General features: G+C 39.5%; 1 protein-coding gene across 3 annotated transcripts in view; it reads right to left on the bottom strand.

Annotated features, from left to right (window-relative positions):
• The window catches only part of phkb (phosphorylase kinase, beta), a 121,861-nt gene that overhangs the window by 36,081 nt on the left and 63,031 nt on the right, over positions 1-22,749 (bottom strand). The window lies entirely within an intron of this gene.

Genomic DNA, 22,749 nt, shown 5'->3' with positions numbered 1-22,749 from the left:
TTTTTTTTTTTTTTTTTTCTTTTTTTTTTCAAAGAAAAAAAAAGTGAAGAAGTTTTTCCGGGGGGTTTCCCGCCGGGCCCCTTTGAAAAAAAAAAAAAAAAAAAAAAAAAAAACATTTGCAGGATTTTGCCTCTCACCCTAAAAACAATCCAAGTTACTTCTGGAAGGCCAAAAAATGTTTGGACGTTAATAAATCTCACCACGCCGAAGCCGCCCAACAACAAAAACACAAGCGTACAGATGATGGATGGTGAGAATTTGTGGAATTTTGTAAAGGTGTTTTAGAAACCAGCAGGCTGAACAATTTCAAACACTTTATCGTGTTTATTGCCTGAACACAAAGGCAAAAATACAACCCTCCATTGATTAAACTGTGATTTGACATAAAAATGATGCAGCAGAAAATTTGAGTCTTTGCAAGAGACATATTAGTTCACACGAGTTAAAAAATAACAACCGATTTCAGTGTATGAAGGTTTTAGGAAATCCAACCAGCCAGGTCAAGATGCTGAAAACATAAACGGAACAAAGCAGCAAGAGAAGCCATGACTGTTTCTACCAGTCATGACTTTAAGTTTAGAGGTCAAGCAGGAAACAAGCATCTTGTTTAAAGAGGCATCTGGACACCAACTGTTTATCACAGCGTCAGTCATTAATTCAATACAGCAGAGTGCTCCCCTTTTGAAGAGACGCATAAATTAAGCAGCTGATAGCTAAAACACTGAAACAAAGTATTCATTAAAGCTGCAAGCAGCGTTAAACAGGGCTCGGGTGAAGCCAGGACATGACCAAATATTGTCGTTGGACATGATCAATCTGGAAGTTTGTGTGAGAAATTTAGAGTGTTTGACATTTTTTGGAGAGAAGGGAAATTTTGAGGTCTTGCCCCGCCCACAGACAAGCTCAGAAACTCAACAATTAAAAAAGATTTAATATCTCATCTCTTAAGGTGACACTGACAAAATGTATAGGAGGACTTTTTCAAAGTTTAATGTGTGTAAAATGTCAAAAATCTTAAAAAAAAAAAAAGAAGAAACAAAAGGACGGAGACTGAAGGGATCCATCTGTACACCAAAATTTCAAAATGTACCGATTCACCAGGCTGAGTCAGGGGGCGCTGTAGAGCAGTTTGACCACGCTCCTTTTTAGCTCCACTAAAAAACACTTGAATTTTATGTGTGACTGATGCATGTACAAAATTTGATGCAACATCTTTCTATGACATCTGAATATGAGCATGAAATCAGCATGTCTTAAAAAAAAATCTTACTTTCATTCAATTTGGTTTCAACTGAAGCACCTCAACACAAAATGATATTCTTTTACTTAATAAGGGACTTGATCAGCTGCTATTAACATAAATATATAGCTTGTCAGCAGCACTTAATTCACAGATGCAATCTGTCTAAAAGGCATTTTAACTAAATCTTTCTGCTGCAGACGCCTCCTGGGTGCTGCAGCTGCAAAAGGTCATTCATCTTTACCCTGGAATACAAAAGCTCAGCACTCTGAGCAGGTCTGGTCAGAGCCAGATAAAATGTGTTTGGCCTGATAATGCTTTACTCTATTTTCTGTTATCAGAAACAAGCAATAGAAATGCTAAAATGAGTCATGAATCAGGTTCCTGTAAGGTCAGACTGTTACATTTCACCTGGGCAGCAAAGCCTTTTGCCTCTAACAGCTCCAGTTTATTGTCAGCCTGCTGGTTAGCGACTGTTAAAGTTAAATGTTTCCAATAGACTAAACATTTTTCTTTTTCTTTTTGGTTTGGAAACTGCAGCTCTGAGGAGGAGCTGTGCCTTGAAGGCGGAGCTAGGTCCACCTCGGCGTTTTGCACTGTTGAATGGTTGCCATGGAGATTAGATTTCTCAAATATGCATGAAAAAAACAAAATAACACTCCAGGTATGGTTTTGATGAGAGAATAAAAAAGTTGATTTTACATAACACTGCCACTTTAAGAATGCAGCAGCGAGACTTTTTATTATACCCAGTAAACAAACTCTCATCATGTCCCAATGTCTGCACCGACAAACACAATATATTCTACAATGAAGGTACAAGATGGCACACACCTTTCAAAATAAGTGTTTGAATAAAACATTTTACACTTTTCACCAGGGAGGTCACAGTCCTAGAAAACCAAAACAAGCCTTTTTCAGTAAGAGAATGTTTTTTGTATTTTCCTGGATGCTTGAGATCAAACTAATGCAAGAAAAGCTAAAAAATATTCAAACAATTGTCAAGAGGCTAAGTCATTGCCTAATGCATAGGATTATAAATTGATGCAGACAATTACAGATTAAAATTTTTCTTTTGTCTTGAAACCTCAATCCAAGCCCACAAGAGGAAGAAGGAAAAAGGGAATCAGAAGCTGTTTTAAAATGGGGGCATGCTGTCGGTGCTACGGTACGCGATGCAGCAGCAGGATGGACTGCCTACGGTTACCAGCGGTTACCAATGGGCTGGCTGGAAGCGAGCTGCCCCTCAGAGATACGGTGGAGCTAAATTTGACAAAGTGAAAATCCATTTGCAGAAGAATGCTGCTGTGAGTCCCTGCAGAACCCAAATGAATTTCAGCTCTGCTTCATTTGACTTTTCCCCCAAAATTAAAACCACCGACTTGTGACACAAGATGGAAAGTGGATGAGATTGTTTCCCCTTTTTCTGCCTTATCCCTGTCTGTTCTCGGTGCTACAGTTTCCTCCACAAAATCTTTTGTTCAGTTCTACCTCTAAATTTGGTTTGTGTGTTTGGGATTCTTTATTCTCATGCCTTGTTTTCTGTCCTGTTTACCTCATATCCTGCTGGTTTAAAACAAAATGACCACACTAACTTTTCCACATGTAATGTGACACTTTCTCCTTTCCTGACAATTTGATGTTCTACATCTATATTCAGAGATAAATTACTAGTTTTTTTTTATAATCTTTGCATTCAGTTCAAACATTCAAACTAATATCTCTTAATTATCAAGACATGTATCGTCCACAGACCTTTTTAGGTGATCTTCTATCAGATTTAGTTCTGAATTCTAGCTTGGACTTTCTAAAGTTTACATTTCCCCCATAATGAATCTTAATTTAGATGTATGTTGGGGCTTTCTAGATGTTTTTTTTTTTATGTTTGCCACTTAAAAGTTGAAAAATATTTTTGAACTGAATCATAATGGAAATATTTTGGTCTCACATCTGAATTTTTATTCAGGTTTTTCTGCCTCTCCCAACAATTTTCTGTTTCTTTTCATACATCCTCCATCTTTTTTGTGCCAAAATTGGATGGATGGATAATTGCTGATCTACAACCCGCTCCTCTTTCAGTCTGTTTTCTTCTCTGTCTTGTCATTGTTTTGACCTCTCCTAAACTATTCAGTTATTTCTTCTTGCAACATTTCCACACTTTCCTTTGTTACCATATTTATCATTCAATCTGGCTACATTTTCTTTTCTCATTCCTGTTACAGATGTCAAAGGTAAACTGCTTGCAAACAAACAGCATTTCATGAAGTCAGAACTAAGATGTGTTGGTGAAAACGTCTCCACCATCAAGTCAAAAGTCAGTAAGATAAAAAGATTCCAAAAATATTGAAGGCAAAGTCCTGGATGAATCAAACAGTGATCATGTGCAGGGAACTAAAGATTAGGGTGATGACATGGAGGTCTTCCCACCGTTAAACCTTCATCAACTTAAAAAAAAAAAAAAACAAGGAGAAAAATGCAAAGAATTGTCCAGTCGTTATAAGGAGGACTTGATTGCCAGAATGCCCAAAAAAGATTTCCACAATGATTATCTTTTGCGAAATGTCTGTCTCATTTCCTAACACAAATCTATTGGTGGAATAAAAATAATTTTGGATCTAAATCTGCCAGAGCGGCGAGTCGCTTTGGGGTGTAACCTTATGAAAGCTTCGACCAACTTACTTTCATCTAACATTAAGCATCACGCTGCTGTAGCGGCCCCGGCTTCAACCCAATTGAAAATTTATGGACTGTGCTTAAAAGCTGGCCGTGTTGAAGGAAACCAGCACATTTAGCTGAGCTCTACCGTTTCTGATGAGAAAAACGCTCAAATGTAGAACCAGGCTCATGCCGAGATCTCGCTGATTGCTATAGAAAGTGGGCGACCATGACATGAACAGAGTCCTGCACTGATTTAAATGTCTTGGGTTTTTCTCTGACCTCCTGGACGCGTCATTAACACAGTGTTGAAATGTTTTGGTATGTTGACCACTCTTGCGAAGGTTCACGTTTTTTTCTACTTGTGGAAATGAACACTAGCTCCACTGACCGTATAATGGGACAATTTGACATTATAAAAATAAACTTGTTTAATGGAAACGGCAATTTCGAAAAAACCTTATTTTTCTATAAAAACTTTTGGCGCTGGGATGAGGTGTTATTTTTTATTTTGGTCGTATAGAAATTGGTTTATTTCACAAAACTGTAATAAACAACTTTTTTTGTTTTTGTTTTACATCACACGAGTCACATGATCAACAACTGGATGTTGTCACCGGCGCAAATCATGAAGAAGACGGCGACAGGAAGTGGTTGGACGGTGATGATGTGGCATGTTTCTTAATGAACAAACTTAATCGTATGATTTTATCTGTGTTTCTTATCTAGTGGAAACACCGCAATTGCAAGGTTTTATGTTGTTTTGTTTTTTTATTTTACATCAGTGGAATATTGACAAAGTTTTGTGCACATTTGTAATCGTTCGCTCAGCCTACTTCATATTGCCAGACAGGTTCTATTTAGGTGACATCTTTCTCTGTATACAGATCTCACAGTGATCAGTCTGGGGAAATTTAATACAAGTTTTCAATATGGTGTTAGTGTGACGGACTGCTTAGTTAACAGAACCTTGAATTCTGACAGTAAATTTTCAATGTTTGGCCTTGAAATCGTCACTTCAAACTGCATTTTTTTTAGTAATCTTTGACTGATACTAAACTTCATCCAGATGACCTGAAAAATTTAAGTGTGACAAAAAAAAAAAAAAGCAAAAACAGAAGAAGTCTGCAGAGGAATAACTCTTTCGCTGTCTGCATGTTTCTGATTTTTGTTAAGTTCAAAAAGCTAGCATCGTCATACTGCTGTGAAATCCAACAACCAGCTGGCAGACTTTAAATGGGTGTTCTCGGTTTGTGGAATTACTTGCCAAAATAAACGTGAATGAAACAAACAACACTGATCTGAAGGCTACGCGACTCCGTTTCAAGGTCAGATCCGTCCCCGCGTGGCAGCTGGCGAAGCGTGGCCTCAAGCCAGCGTCCCACCACAAAGGAATAAAACATTCAAACACTTTCATGGGTTTAAAACGGAAGCAGAGGAATTCATCCACCGTCCGCCCCTATCTGGATGAAATATAATCCCTTCTTTTAATGTCCCCGCACAGACGAACGACTCCGGGCTCGCTGTGCTCGGCCTTTCTGCGGCTCAGAGATTCAGATTCTGATTAGCGCATTTTAAAGCAAGGGATTGGCAGAAACGGATCGCGAGAGGAGAGGGAAAAATATATATATAAAATCATGAAAGAGATGCTAAGTCATTTTGTGTGAAGAAAACGCCTCCCGTGTACGGTTTTGTAAAAAATGTCACTTCGAAAAGGTCGTCCGATGGCATAAAGCGATAAGACTGGGAGGTTTTTCACTGTTAAAGAGAACGTAATAAAAATGGAAGCACCCCTGATCTGATTTAGGGAATCGCTTCCAGTCTGACAAAAAAAAAAAAAAGTGTGGCTCTATGGGACGGAAAGACAAAAGGATAAAAGAAGGGAGGGGGAACCGATGGGAGGAAGGAGGGTGGAATCACCTCCACAGAGGAGAAGCGAGTGAAGAATTGGATTGCACGCCGCTGACTGGCGTAATTGCAAAGGCGCCCCGACTGAGAAAGCGATACATTGTTCCTCAGCCTGGACTCAGAAATATTATCCTCCACCAACAGAATCCTTATGAGCAGAGGAGGAGGAGGAGGAGGAGGGCGGGAGGGATCAATTGATATTAAAGGCGAGCCACGGTATGAGCTACAGGAGTCCCAGCTTGTCAGAGCCGCTCTGTTTGATACCACGCCTGGAGAGCCGAGAGGCTGGGGGAAGATAAGTGGCCTGATTACTACTGTCTGTGTGTGAGCGGGGAGATGCAGAGGGGGGCGTAATGACGCGAGCGCTGCAGTGGAAAATAAATATACATGCAGCCAAAATATGAATGCCTGATGGTGACAGGCTGTCTGGCAGAATTGTGCATGTGATGTTTTGTTGCAGAAAAAAAAAAAAGTTCAATCTTTCTTTATCTTCAACTTTGAAAGTCATTTTTCCCCCCTTTTATTTAAATGACAAACACGACGCTGGAAAAGAAAAAAAAAAAAAACAGACTTGTGGTGACTCTAACTTGCCAGTGTGTGTTATTATGATGAGCTTAATGCAGGCATGCAGCCTGACAATGACCCTGGAACAGAATTATGTTCCGCCGTCTCGGTGCCAGGCTGCACTCTGAAGATTCAACATGGCATACGCGCATAACTACAATCTTTGGGAAGCAGATGGAGCGCGTTAGAAGCGATAATGCCATTTTGCCGATGTAATATGGTGTTAAAAGATGCCCAACACTTCCCCCCTTTGGGCTAGGAGACATTAGGTGGACCAGCATCTGTTTCTAAATGGTCAATATTAACCTCCTTTGTTTATTTGGTGGTATAACATTACTGCCTTGTACATTTCTTGTTTATTTCTTTTACATATTTAAGCAGGTATTATTGATTTGTTTTTCAATGGAGAGCTATCAAAAAAAAAAACACAAACTAAAAGTAATCATAGAGATGGAAACAGGATGAGTAATGATATGGATAAAATGTAGGAGTGCATTTTTAAAAACAAGTTCTTTAGATTGATTCAGCCTCTAATACTTGTAATTTGCATTGAAAAGCAATGAATGAAATCAATTCTGTCATTTTCCAGTCAACCTGGCGCCTCTTCCCCCCGCAAAGAAAAAAACCCCAGATGAGTGGATGAATTCATCTTTTAACCATTTCAGTAAGACTTAGACAAACCTCAGATCATAAGCAGTAACTGTTAATCCTCCAAGACATGCGACCCAAACGGTTTGCAAACCAACAGAAAATGCTGCACAACAAGTAAAGAAACATAATATTTTTTTCCCCTGATTTTTATTCACTATTCAATAATTATGTCTAGCATACACTATATGCTGCCTCTTACATTTTTGTTGGCTTGGAGTTACTGTGGTTTTTCGGTCGTTTTTTTGACAGAAACCTGTTCCTTTCACACCTGCTGCGCTGCAGCGTCAGGAGAAGAGCTGCCTGGTGAATTTGACTGGCAGCCAATCAGACAGAGGACAATGGGAAATAATATTTCAATAAATTATCCTAACTTATATTTGACAAGTATGATTGACAAGTATTGGATGAGATTGTCTGATAAACAAATTTTTATTCAATATTTTTAATTTCTGCATTTTTTGTTTTTCTAACTTTCCCTCCAGCTTTCTGAGGCCTCTGGAGGCCACCACTTTGAAAAACACATCTCCAAGGGATACCTAAATAAATCACAAGTAGGTTTTCACTGAGACTTGTCTGACAGACAGGAAAGTACCAAAGGAGGCTCGTAAAGTGCCCGGGTGACCCTGCTGTATATACCTACATATCTTCATATGCTTCAGTTCACCATTGCTGGCATAAACTAAAGCAGCTCTGCTCACTGCAGACTCTCTTTTAACTGTGATAATAATCCAACCTCTGCAAACCTCGTCTGAATGATAATGTCAGCCCTTTTGGGAGCCATGTTTGAAGTTTAACCACAGGTAAGGATGAAAGAAAAAAATTAATGATTTATTTAATAGATTTTTTGGAAAAAAAGGACTTTGTGACGGTGATTCTAAGCAGACCGAGCACATCCTAACCTTTACGTCTTTCACAGATGCTGCACTTCTGAAAAATAAATAAAATTAAAATAAATAAATAAAAGTCAGTTTTGCTGAAATTAATTCTGTTCAGAGAGACAACCACACATACTTGGACACCTTTGACTTTATAGAAACATCTGCAACATCTCCTTTCCATTCATGCTTCAGGAGGCAAGAGAGACATAAAGAGCATACAAATACAGTTGGGGCTTCTTGCTTTCTGTTGCTGGGCTGCAGCTAAGAACCTATCTGGGGAGTTCAATCTCTCCCACCAGGCAGCCTGTCATCAGTGGGGATTTCCATTCAGTAAATTACTATGTTCATTCAGTGATTTGTCTCACTTCCTAACATATACTTAACCCCCCCCCTGCAGTTGTTCTGCGTCTGCTAAGTCGAGAATAGCAGGGCTATTTGCTGTTTTCACTAACAAAACTTCACCAGACTAAAACTTTACTTTCTTGTCTGCATGTCAATCTCCTATCTGCACTTTGCTGTCTGGCAAAGAGGATGTGGTCATTCACATGCTGGACGCTTCCAAGACAGGCAGCAGATTGTTGCTAGCCACTTCGACAGGTGGCTAGCAACACCAGTTAGCTGACAGGATAGGTTCAAGACAAGCAACAACAAAGGCCAGTGGTAGGCAATACTAGCACAACTGACTTAAGCTAAGACGTTAGTTGTGTTAACCCTAAAGCACTAATCATGAACATTAGTTCCACTCACGACACCAACATGTGGTAGACAAGGGTTGGCCAGGCTGCTCACTCACTTCGGAGAACAACATTTATAATTTCCTGATAATTTATAAGAAATATTTTCTTGAAGCAAATACGTATACCCCTATCTTTATGTGGTCTAAGTACGCATCACTGCTGCCACCAACAGTTTTGGAGGGGTACAACCAATCTCCTGGCAGAGGTGGCCATTGTCCTCTGGCTCCACCGCTGCCATCATGGTATCTAGCAGAAGCTAACACTAAAGTGCTAGACTCAACCATGTTGATGTCAACATGTGTTATGTTGCCCTCCACAGGATAAAATTTGTCATTACTCATCTGTCTACACCAGTGTTTCTCAACCCTGGTCCTCAGCGCTCCCCTCTCTGCATGTTTTAGATGAACCTCTATTCCAGAACAGGGGGCGGTGAGGACCAGGGTTGAGAAACACTGATCACACTGTTGTGCTTCAGGAAGTGATTCTTTGCAACAGACTTTTCAGTCATGGTTTCAGTTTTATAGTTGATGAATACTGCTAACTCTTGCTGATGCCATCTGATTGACCACTGCAGGGCATTGGTCAGAAAGCATGCATATCATGCTTTTACAGTTAACAGTTAAAACTTGGCTATGCAGAATAAATATGCTGCATCTCGCCTGGAGATCACGATGAGTACCAACATAAAGCCTCTCAAAAGAATTCATAAATGTGAATTTTCACATGCATTTGTTTAATTAGCATCCCTGGATGTTTGCTCATGTAAGTGTTGTATTTCTCTGTATACTTCATTTGTTTGTTTGTTCTATACTTGCAACTTACTCAAATGTTTCTTGAAAAAAAAAACAGACTGTGATTAGACAGTCGTCACTCACTTCAAAATAGGAGCTTGAATTCTTAATAGTCCATAACCAAAATCAAAAAAATATCAAACTTTATTCAACTGAACGCTTACTAAACAGTACATAAATTGGCGCTTTAGACAATTTTAATTTAATGGATTCTAAACTAAATGTTTTCAAAGTTAGCAAGAATGCTAATGCGCTAACAGCAGAACAAAATTTTTATTTAGCACTTTAGCATTTTTAGATTAATGGCAGTGTGCCCACCACTGCCAGTTGAAAACTACTTTTGTGGCTACAAATTCATTCGACTTTAGACTTTAGTTCTCTGCTTGTTATTTGTAAAGAATCTTTTGGTCAGCAGGTCAGAGGCAAAAACCAACAGCTGAGCTGAAGTGGAGAATCGTCCTGGCAGCAGTTTCTTTCTTATCCAGTTGGTATTTATAACACCGGAATAGATCTTGTCACACTACAGCTACAAAGTACAAACTGTTTTATTCAGAAAGTATAAGGAAAGTAATATGAACTTTATATTTTTGCAACAAAAACTGTGCCTTTGTGTTTAGCTCCTTTTAGCAAATATATTATTTTTAGGTTTAAATCAAATAAAGTGGGTCGTGTTACAGTCCTTTGAATCAGAGAAAAGCCAACAAATGCAGAGTGCAGTGAAAACAGCTCCTGTTGTGAAGCCTTGGTGCATTCACTGTCAGTAGTAACCATCAACAAGCGCTAATAGAAGGCCAGATGTTGCCTTTCAGCACACCTGGCACCGTTCACACGCCCCGCATTCACCTAACACAGCGATTCTGGCAGCTGGAGACTCTGATGCACCATAATGTGCAAAAGGATGTGACAGCAACAGGGGAGGAGGTTGGATGAAATCAGCACAACAGGTTCAAACATTTAATTTCTCCCCAGGAGCCTCCCCTGTGCTCCCCGAGGTTATGCTTCCTGGCAGCTTGCTTTTCCTTTTGTCTCTCAGCGATGCATTAACCTTTAACAGGAGGACGGTGGACAGTAGAGCAGGTCAGCAGCACCGACGAAAAGAAACACGAGGGGCAAAACCAATCAGATGCCTCTAATGGGGTCTGAGACGGAGAGAACAGCTTGTAAGTGGACAGGAAAAGCAGAGTTCTGTCTGAGACTAACACAAACTCTCAACTTTTGGGAGTTTGCTGCAGCAGCAGCAGCAGCAGCAGCAGCAGCAGCAGCAGCTGCTTGTGTATGTATTGGTAGGGGTGTAAGCAGAGGGTGCATTAGAGCATGGGTGATGTTTCCAGGGTTAATGCTTGCAAAGTGTTTGAGTGTGTGAGTGATGTCCATTTCCCTGCAGGTTAAGGTCAATGGCTGCCTCTGTGAGGCTTTTACTGTCACAGACCACTGGGTTCAACATTTCCTGCCCACCACTTGGCCATTTGGCAAACAGCATGGCTTAGCACACTGTGCATCTGCGTGTGTGTGTGTGTGTGTGTGTGTGTGTGTGAAGTCAAGGCTACAGAAAGAGAATGAGGAAATGTGTGCATCTTGGCACTAAAGCGTGTGACTCAGTTCGTGGGGCTGGTTTGAAGTGGACATAGGCTGGAACATGGTGTGATGTAGTGAGCTGCACATGAGAGTGCGCCCTTGGGACAGACGCATCCCTGTGTCCGTCTGCTTAATGCTGCTCAAGGTGTCACTGCGCTCTTTACACATGGGAAATGTTTAGATTATGCAACACTGTCCTGCCACTGACCTGTGATTTGTACGCCGCTGCATGAATCTGGTGTCATTCGGTTCGAGGTTCGGCTCTGTCCCATGCCGTTCCACGTAAACGTGCCTCAGTGAGACAGACCAACAGGATGATAACGGAGAATAGTTGTTTTACTGAAACAGAACTTGTTCTGATGCTGATGAACTGTCTCTGCATGTAAACACATCGCTGGAGTTTCACCTTCCTGAGGCTGCAGAGGGAATGTGCACAGCAGAAAACCTCATGTTCTCTTCATAAACAACAGCATGGGAATAGTTAATGTGGAGTTCCTGCATATCTTTCAACAGTAATTACTCCACTGATCGATCGATCGATCGATTAATCAATCAATCAATCAATCAATCAATCAATCAACCAATCAATCAATCAATCAATCAATCAATCAATCAATCAATCAATCAATCAGATGGAAAGGACACAAAGTACTGAGTGAGCCGAATTTCAATGTCAAACAAGGATGGCATAACAAAGCAGGGATCTTTTTTGTGAAAATACTGAATGTCAGATGTATTAAAGTGACTACAAATAAACTTCCTTCTTCACAAAATGTAAACCAAACTGGAGTAGCGTCAGACTTTAGTGGTTGTCATTGTCTCTTTTGTTGGTGGTAAAAGACCACGAGTCATTTCTACTGCCAGCGGTAGACTCCCGCCTTTGTTTTGGTTGTATTTACCCAGAATGCCCTATGTTATACCGTATTTTCTGGACTATAGAGCGCACCTCACTATAAGCCGCATCTACTAAGTTTCTTTTTTTAAAAACTGGAAACGTACATATATATGCCGCACTGGGCTGTAAGCCCCAAGGTTCAGAGCATAGGGAAAAAAATAGCAAAAAATACAGTAGTCCACTTCCTGCTTTTGGAGTGGTTTCCCGTCCGCTTGGCATTCACATGTGCATTCAAACCTCAGCAGAGTTCACTTCAACCAAACCGAGACTTAGGTTTTTAGGTAGATCACAGGTCAGAGTTTAATTACGCATTCACACCTCACCAAATGAACTGGACCTTCTACATAAACCACCTAGAGTTTGACTAAAAAAAAAGTGGACTAAACAGGGCTGGTGTGAATGCACCCAAAATCAGCTATAGGTCATCTTTCTCACACACATCTTTATTACCTCTGTCCAACAACGATGTGTGCTGGGGTGTTGGTGACAGATCTGGGAACCACCAAATAAATCCTTGAATCCTACTTCAAAGTTGAGTGCATACTAACCAAATATTGTATGCACATATTAAAATTCACAAAAAAGTACATCAACCTCGATTACATGAAACAAACTGAACTTTAACGGTCAAAATTAAGGAGAAAGCATTCTGACACAGAGCTGATATTATTCTAGGCAATAAATGGACGAAGGTTCCTGCTAAAGTGATCACTCAAAGCGTCACGTTCAAAACATGAGCATATCGGTAGGCAACATCCCCAGAGTCCATCGCCCTGCAGTGACAGGAAGTTGAATCACCAATTGCAACAGGACTAATGTTCCCAGTGAGCCACAGCTGCCTGCACAGCTCCACATAAATATGCAAAAGCCTTTCCCCCTTAACTGATACCATCTACATAATTGTCTTCTTGGTATAATTTAAGGCCAGAAAGTTCAAACCATTACAAAAAGCTACCTGCTATTTCACCAAAGTCATCAGTACACAAAAAACATATTATTATTATTATTATTATTATTATTATTATGAAACTAAAGAGAGATTTAACAATAACGTCCACAGCAACAAAATTGCAAAAAACAATGTTCATGAAGTTTGCAGAATATAAATGACTTGCGCTGTAAAAAAAGAAATGCTGCCAGCTGTAAGAATCAGTTTGTTTTAGGTGTTGTCTTAAATATGTCAACCAGAGAGATTTCAAAATGTTATCAAATGTTGTGAACTGATCCATCAGAACCTGACAAAGTCACCTGCACTTTCTCAAATTGATTAAAGGAAAAGTAATCTTGATAAATGCAAGCTACTAAATTCAAAAAGGCACAGAACCTCAAATTGATAATTGATGAAATTGGATTTATGGAAAAAGGTGAATTTACACCTAATTTGATTTGAATTTTGTGTTTTGATTTGGTTTGTATCTTAATGTATTTCATTATGTCTCTTTTTGCTTGTGATGTTTGTAAAAGTCTGATTTTATTGTAATGTTTGTGCTGTGAACCCCAGGAAGAACAGTCTCTACTCTGGGTGAGACTCATGGGAATCCTAAAATAAGGTATAGAAAATCCCCTCTATTTTCATTATTCTGGCATTTGGTAACAAATACATCTTTTAGTTAATCATAACCAACTTAAAACAGGAAAAGTTTAAACTACTTCCAAGTCAGACAGTGAAAACGGTAGCTCTCAACTACATCGAATATTCAGAGAAATGGTGTTGAAGTTAAACTTCCTGGAATCTGCTGATGTATAGAACAGGTTTCAGCCTTCATCTCCCCCAAATCCCTGGGACAGATGGACAATCTCTGGCTGTCCAACGTTAGTCTGCAGCTTTCTCTGACATCTTTGGTCAGGTGGTGTTGGGGGAACCTGCATTGTGTTATAATGAGGGAGTGGAGGAGAGCCGTCAGGCTTGGAGCTGAAAGCTGCTAAATGTTGCATCGAGCGGCGGTGCTCTGCTGGCCCTCAGCTGGCCCTCAGCTGGCCCTCAGCTGGCTCCGCTGTGTTCGTACTGGAGGAGATGCTGGATTCTGTTCTGGTTCCTGTTAATGTTGCATCATGTGTCATCTGTGCTCCTGATGTCTGCTGATATATACAATATATATACGAGAACACATCCAGTGGCCTCTATAAATCCATATTTTACCTCTGGAAAGCAGTAACCCCCCCCCCCCCTCTACCCCCATCAACCCTTTTCTTCACAGAGCCATGCGATCTTTGGCTAAATCAAAGAATTTTCATTTGAAGTGTTCCACTCCACATCTAAGTGGTGGATTATTTTAATTCCCACATGCCTTTCCTGCATGTTTGTGGAGGGGGATACGCTCAGAGCCTTTGGTAAATTTACAAAAAAAAACAGAGGAAAATTCAAAGAGACAGAAGGAGTGAATGACAAAGGGGGCAAAAAGACAGACTGAGAAAGCCACAATGACACTGTGAGCATTTCTGAAAAGCTGAGCACATTAAGGGAGCCACATTAAAAGGAACAGTGTGACATAAGAGAAATCAGCAACTAATTCTCTTTCATTGCCATTCATGACTTCTCTGATGCGCCGGTTGCTTCGCCCGCTGAGTCATACTGCATGTTTGTCAGCGGGATGTCATGGCCTGCTACTCGGGTTGCGTTTCATCCGACTCACCCACTCAGACCTTGTGGCTGTGCAGCGAAAACCCCACAGAGAACTGCTGCTGCAGATCACGGAGCGCTGCTTTTCTCCACAAAGTAAAGCTAGAGCTAAAACACAGACTCATCAGGAACTACAGCGCCAGCCAAAAGCTACGCGCACCAACCGAGCAATCATTTTCCTGATTGGTCGACTAGTCAGCAATTAGTTTAATTTCATTCCTACTTTCATTTGGCAAGGCTCTGTAATGGATTATTTATTTATTTATTTATTTGACGTGGAGTTTAAAATGAGTATGTCACATGTTGATATTAACAAAACAGTTTTAGATGAAAAAGAGTAGCTGGAAGCAAAAAAGGATTGTAAATTCCACCTAGTCGCTCAAAAGTCAATTTGCTTTATGATAAGCAGCTAAAGATCAATCAACTGTCCATGCAGATACATCCATAAACACAAAAAAATATAAAATATCATAATTAAGATAAAAAAGATATATTATCTTTGCAATGATACAGCACTCTACTGGGACAATATGCTTCATTACAGCTTGATAGCATGTCATATTTTATTATTTTTGTAAAAGTAAAAATTGATCCACTCTCTTTAGTTTCTTTAGACCAATTGTTCTGCAGATGTGGGCAGAAATAAAACGTTACGTTTCTTTAGCTCCAACTTCATTTTTTTTTGTTTTGCTTTTTTAAACTCTAATCTTCACAAATTATAAATGATCTCTCTTTTAAACAGTTAGGACTATGTGTTTTCCAGGCACATTGGAACATTTTACAGCACAATCAACTAACCATCTTGACCTCAGTTGTCGTTCTATATAAAATGTGACATAAAAGAAATTTAACTTGAAGTTGAGCCTCCGTCTCTTTAAGAAGCTTCTGCTCTTTCTGAAACTTCGCCTTCAGGAAGTCATCACTCTATTAACCCTTTAACAACATTTTTACTTGAGAAGTAGCTCTTTTAATGAGCTCAGCAGATGCCCAGTTCCACCAGGTGTTTGCTAATTGCTGTTGGCTAGTCTGAAGGAGCTGAGTGGGGGAGTCATGGGGGAGGGCAGCTCTGTGAGGGGGAAGCTCGGAAACTTGCAAACTGCAGCTCTGAGGAGGAGCTTCGTTCTCGAAGGCGGGGCTAGGTCCTCCCAGGCATGTGGCACAGCTGAATGGTTGCCATGGAGATTAAAAGGCTTCTCAAACTTTCATGAAAAAATCAAAGCAACACACCATGTATGTTTATGATGAGGGAGTAACATTATAACATGATGTAAAGCTTAAACAGTAGATTTTACACAACACTGCACCTTTAATAAATCTTTTTAGCAAATGTATTGGAAATATACTGTTATATATTTTAAACATAACCTGCAGAATATAATAGTCCAAGTCACGAAATGTAATTTATTTTAAGTATACAAGTTTACCAGCTATAAAGGCCTCTCTATACTGTACAATTTTCTTTTTTTTTTACTGCAAAAAGACAGTTTGGTTCCAATGGCTAATACATGCATTAAAGGTCACACAAGTAACGTCACATTCATGCACATGGGGAGTGACTCCAAGCTTTTCAGAATTACTTTAACACAGAAGAACCTGCTGCACTGCAGCTTTACTTTTCATCAGATTTTCCATTTGTCACATGGAAAACATGCATATTTAAAGTGTTTGGCTTCATACATAACCTTCCACTACAATAAGAGCTTGCAGTTCATTACTGCAGAAGAGTTTCTCATACGCCAGGAAAGCATTAAAGTTGCATAAATGCCTCCTACACCAACAGCATTACAACTTCCTCCCTGTCAAATGCAAAACGTTTGAACTGCTGCACTTCAATCCGCCAAGACTTCCACGACGCAGACGTAATCCTTCATAAAATGTGGGGAAATCTTTTAATAAAGAGTACGTACTAAAATAATACATAATTTACATTATTAACTCATAATAATGAGTGTAGACTATTGGTGGATCAGCTCAGGAGTTCTGCATGATTTTAAGGCGTTATTGGAAATGAATGTGTTTCCAATAGTAAGCTAATGAAGGTAAAAAAAAAAAAAAGATTTTTATCACCAGGTCCAGATCAACAACAGTTTAAATAAAGCGGGAAATAAGCTGAACAAAGTCAGTATTTTTGAAGCAATTTTTGTTTGCAGCATGAAAAAATATGTATCTCTGTATGAACTTTTAAAGTGGATTGAGCATCTATTCAAAACAAAGTCATTTCCTTAGACTGTGATGTTAAAAACAGACTTGAAAACATTCACCTTCTCTTTTAAATGCTCCAATATTCTCTATTACTGATAAGAGCATTTTAACCTATATTACAGCACATATTTAAGAATAAGAGAAAATTAAGCTAACTACACAGGTCAGTTTCCTTACTGCATTGTACTTTGCAAAGCAAGGTGAAAATATTGGACTGAGGTTCTAAAAACTGGTTTAAAATGTTAAATCGAAGGATTTTTTTTTTATTTTGAAAAAAAATTACAACTCCATTCTTCTGTAGGAAGACCAATTACTGTATATATCAGATTGCATCATTTGGGGGGTATCATCAAAAATTACAATTTTGGAAAGATATTGGTTGATAAAAGTCCAACTGAACAGTTTTTTTTTATTAGTTTCCCCCCCCCTCATCTGAAAATTGTCATTTAGTTGGGTTATTTTTGTTTGTTGAATAGCAACATTTAAGTGATACAAAAACAGAAATCTCTAAGGTAGCTAGTACTTTTTAATAGCATTGTATGTTCATTTACTCTTACTCTGAGACATGAGTACTTCCATATATGTGCACAGAGAGAACAATAAGTGTTAAAATCAGTTCCTAACAGCATGTGAAAGCTCAGCATGGCCGTTTGCTTGCTTCCTGCCTGGAGACAAAAACGCTGGACTTCAGTGATGAAGAGCCAACCAGACATTTGTGCGCACATTTACCCTCACCCCCAACTTAAAACACAAAATAATCATCCAAAAAAGTGGCAGAAACACCTTTTACTTCAACCCTTTCCTTCTTCTCTCACGTTTGTGTGTTTTCCTCCCAACCCATCTCAGGTCTCCTTGCCAACATAACATGAAAGCTAAGTGTCTGGCTGAGCCAGAAAAGGTGCAAGGGCTGAGATTCAAAAGCAAAAAATAAATAAATAAAACAAGACATAAAAGAGAAATATGGACTAAAAGGCTAAGGTGAAACAGTAAGAGAGAGGGAGAAAAAAAGAGCTGGAGGAAAAATGCTGCTTCATGAAGGTGGAAAGGAGACGTCCACAACGTGCCCAGCTGACCCCAGAAGGTGCTCCGCTCAGCATGAATAAACAATCACACCTAATTTGTTCAGACTGAGGGTAAGGCCACAGGTGCATGGAGGAAAATGGTTAATTTGAGGCATTCATGTTCTCAAAGATGGGACAAAAAAACCTTTTCGCTCTCCTTTTAACGATGAAATCTCAGAAAGATCGATTCTAAGATTTTCTATAAAACTCTAAACGTAGAGGAGCAAATCACCTGCAGCGGGTTTCTGTGAGGCAAAGGGTTTATTTTCTATCAGGTTTACAATGCGAGGTTGGAAAGGTGATAAGATGCACCTGGGTTTCTCAGCGAGGCCTGGAGGGATGTTAACAAAACGTTCCAAAGGCATGGAGATGTGAGAAAAACCCCGTGGTTCAACGGGAGAAGTGCCTCCTATCAGATGGAGGACGTCATAAAAAGCAGAAACACCAAATCGTTTGAGTTAAAATTCTCTCAAACCCTCTTAAAAAAAGTTTTTGCTAGATAAAAAAAACTCTTGCCCTTTGGTTGGTAACGCCTATGTTTTCATACATCCGTACTGTCCGTACACTGTTTCCAGGGGACACTTTTCTTTGCTACACCACTGTGTACTCAACTCAGAAATAGTCCAAATAGTTTGGATGTATTTTTTCTTTCTTACGGAAAGTTTCTGTTTATATCATAGGTTTGTGGTGCATTTCTATCCTAAAGAAAAACATATAAAATTTCAGATATTTCACAATGAGATATTAACATACATGGAAAAACCTCACAAAAACCTAATACTATAGCAGAAAGTACGATGGCGACTGTAAGAAAGGCTTACAGTTTTCAACTATGCCACATGAAGTGATTAGTACGTTAGAGCGAGAGAACGCAAAACCGATTGCGAGGTAACGCAAAAGAAAAAAAAAATCCCCCATGTCCTCTAGACATTTTTATTTGCTCCAAATAAACAACTGGCACAAAAGATGAATAAGACGACAAGAAGCAGTAGAGGAGGATGGCTGGGAGTTGCCTTTTCTTAGATTTGGTGTTAGACCTGATAAAATCTGACACCATCATGTTGCACAAATCTAAAGTTGTGCAACAGAACGTTGGATTTTACACGTAGTTCTAGCTAAACACTGAACGCGTCCAGGTAGAAAATATCATTGGATTTGTTTTGCACTAAACCAACATTTGGGGATCAGGTATTTTTGGTTTGAATATGTGATCTGTTACATTACTTAAATAAATATGGATGGAACAGAATCCAATGGCCAATATACCTGTAAACTTTCTGATCACTATTGGCATATTTGTGCCTGTAATATTCACCCGATATTCAATGCAGCACATAACATCAGCACAGCTGCCTTGCTTTCATCCATCAGTGGACAGCCAGCCTGCTCTGTGTTGTTCTGAGACAGATTTAGAATTGCACATGTTTGTGAAAATCCATCTCAATTATTCCCTGACCAACTGTCAGCGCTAAAAGGCTTTTCTGATCATGTTGTCAGTAGCATTTTTGAGGCTGAAGATGAACCTAAAGCAGAACATTTGGATGTGGGTACACAAACCACACTGATTATCTGGTGGTGATGGATATTTAGAGCAACACCAGAGTTACCCAACAAAACACTGGATGAAAACAGTTCTTTAACAGAACACAACAGAGACAGCAGCAGAGACAGCAAACTCAAATCATGGCATCAAATCGTGGCAGTGTCAGCTATAGTGGCACTTCCGGAAACTGCCAAAGCTTAGTAAAGGCAACTTTCGGCTTTTGTGGAAGTTAACACAGTTTTAGTGGCAGGTAACACAGTTTCGGTGGCAGCTGCCATATTTTTCGTGAGAGATACCAAAGCTTTTGTGACAGATACCACACTTTTAGTGACGGATGCCGTGGCATTTGTGAGACGCCATGGTTTCAGTGACAGACGCCACGACTTTTGTGACAGATGCCACAAAAGTCGTGGCGTCTGTCACACATGTATATCTGTTCTTATTTCTTTTTATTGATTTGTTCAAAATAAACTTATTCATATTCACTCGGCCACAGAAGCTGTGTTATCTGTCACAAAAGCCAGAAGCTGCCTCTACCAAGCTGTGGCAGCTGACACTAGAAGTGCCACTGTAGCTGCCACTGCCCCAGTTTGAGCTCGACCCTGCATTCTGATCACAGATCTGATCAGTAAGTTCATTAATAATGTCACTGCAAATGCTGACGGAAAGAACACACCACAGCCAAACAAACCAAAGCATTTCACACATTTCCCAGAGAGAAAGTTCATGCAAAATTCTTTCACCATTTCCATGGAAGGATTGTGGTTTAAAAAAAACCCCATCTGGCTCAGGGTGGGGGTCTTTGTTCGTGTTGTCGCATGCTGGGTGGTGACTGCCCGGCTCACAGCGAGCTGCGCCGCTGCTACTCTAAGCACATCCAACATAAACCGGCTGTGATAAAACTTCTGATAATCTTGACAAAATATGCTTCCGACCTGACAGGAACCAGTTTCTGCTCCCAGGGGAAGCTAGTTTAGATGCTGAATTCATAGAGGCAGGCCTCCAAGAGCAACGGCGCGCCACATCCTCACTCCTCCCTCCAACTGGGAGAAATCACGCTCCACACAAGGAAGCTGACGCTGATTTTCTATTGATTCAGAAGATTTTAAATCAGATCTATATGGATCTCTGTTATATCAGGATTTTAATAGCTTATGTTCCCTGCTCTGTCAGCACTGGAACAACCTGATTATTTGCAGAAGTTTCATCACTATGTAAGCCTGGTATGGATTCTGGGCTTGAAATTATTTATCTATACCGTTATTCTTTCAGGGTGGACTGACTCTACAACAAACAGCTTCAATAAATTCAGTTTGAATTTATTGTGTTTTTCTCTAGTCTTCAGAGGATCATTATTATGCAAACAGGCTCAAATAGTACACACCTCCACCGAAACCGGGTTAAAACGCTTTGTGTAGCCACCAGACAGTTTTTGGAAACTCTGACGAGCAAAACTGGCAGAAGCCACTTGAACGGACCTGGGGTGTTTTCAGACGATAGTCTGGTAGACTCCGTTTGATTTGGGACCAAAGTTCCAACATTTGCTACATTTTGAGCTGCTGCGGTTCGCTTTCACACTGCACTGCGTCAAACGATCCAAATCAATCAAAAAACACATTACGATCATTTCGCCTTGTTACAAGGGAAACGATCTGCCAGTAGAACTTGTTCTTTTTCATCAATATTGACTTAAAACAAGCTCCTGTGTCTTGCTTTAGAGTTACTTGTGAGTTAGTCTTGTCTTATTTCAAGTGCACTAGAATATTTGCAGTAGAAACTAGAACAGAAATACTTGATAAGATTGTGTCTCTTAATCATTCAAATCTGAAAAAAGAAAACGCTTAAAATCTCATTTATTAAAAGGTCCAGAAGGAACATTTCATTCTTAACCACGGTGAGTAAATTTCTGACTCCATCGCATTTCAAACGCTTGACGTTGCGCTCGGTTTCTTACGAGCGGGAAAAAAGATCCACCCGACACCGTCGCAAAGTGAAACATTGTTATCCACCATGAGACAGGAGACAGTAAGAAACTCAAACGCAGAGGCCGGCTGGATAAAAACATTCCCTTTGTTCCCTCTGCTGATATTTGGATTCATTCTGCCAATTGTCATACCTTGTAAAGTCTTATCCCCTCCGTGTGCCTTGTTCCTGCTTTGTCTTATCAGCCAGGCAACAAAAACATGTGGAATATAGAGGTGGAAAAAAATGTTTTCATGAAGCAGGTGAATATGTATCTCCAGCTTTCATCAGTGTGATCCTCGGAGCTGCCAGCCATAGTCGATATGGATTAAGCCTCATCGTGATTGCCATTTAGAGAAATAAATAGGTTTAATCCTCATCTACCAGCTTGGCTTCTGGCAAGGTAAAAAAAAAAAAAAAAACACACACATATATGTATAATATCTGCTGGTTTGCTCTTGATTTAGGGAAACGCAATTAAGACTTCATTGCACGTGAGGACCCAGGAGGGAGATCTTTTAAAAAAAATGCATTTAAGAACAGAGGAGGATAAAACAGGGTGTCTGATATGAGCCAGAAATCAAGTCTTTGGGGAGGAAAAAGGAATTGGAGACCAGAAACAACGGAAAGTTTAAAATAAAACTTAAAAAAGTTCCCCAACAGAAACATGGACATTAAACATCAGCTTCTTTTAATGGAATTTCTATTTTCATAGAACAATTTGCAACATTTACAACTTATATTTCGTAATTTGATAGATTTTTTTTGTTGTTGCTGTTTTTGTACATTACAAATTAACCTAACGAGTATGCAAGCTGCAACAATAATGGGGAAGAAGAAATAAAAATATTTAAAATTTTATCAAATTAAAATTAGATAATTATACAAAGTCATGTCTGAGATTTTCAACATCATTCAACCACTTTGACTAATTTCCATGACGAAAATACTTTATGAAATCAGTCCACTGATTTATTTTATAAATATCTATCTTAGACATATTTTCAGGTTATGGCCACCAATCGCACTCCAAGGAGGTATTTATCCTTTTGTTATAGTTCATATCCTTGAAAGGTACTATATATTACCACAAACTGAATTATATTTTCCTTTTGAAGACTGTTTCCAGAACCTCGACATTTCTCTCCAAAATGGACCCACAAGGGACCAATTGCAAAAAAATGTGAAACATTATTTGCTAATGTAAGTCCACAGAGTCTCCAACAGTCAGTCCAGCATGAATATTTAGTTTTTTTTAGGCAGGTGCATGAAAAAAGCTAATCCTATTCTTCCAGCTGAATTTCCTTCCAGGAGAGGGCACACACTTACTGCTTAAACCAAGGACGTTCATTTTTACACAGGAACAGATTAGTTTAGTTCAAACGTTTTAAGCCCTTAAATGCTCCCTTTTACTTACAAAGATTCCAAAGAACACCTGAGCTTCTTTTTATTTACAGCCTTGCTACC

This window comes from Poecilia latipinna, unplaced genomic scaffold (genome assembly GCF_001443285.1).
Source record: "Poecilia latipinna isolate Pla-1442-1.1 unplaced genomic scaffold, P_latipinna-1.0 Scaffold446, whole genome shotgun sequence".
Lineage (NCBI taxonomy): Eukaryota > Metazoa > Chordata > Actinopteri > Cyprinodontiformes > Poeciliidae > Poecilia > Poecilia latipinna.
The sequence above is the reverse complement of the archived record's forward strand: the minus strand, read 5'-3'. Positions and strand labels throughout refer to the sequence as shown.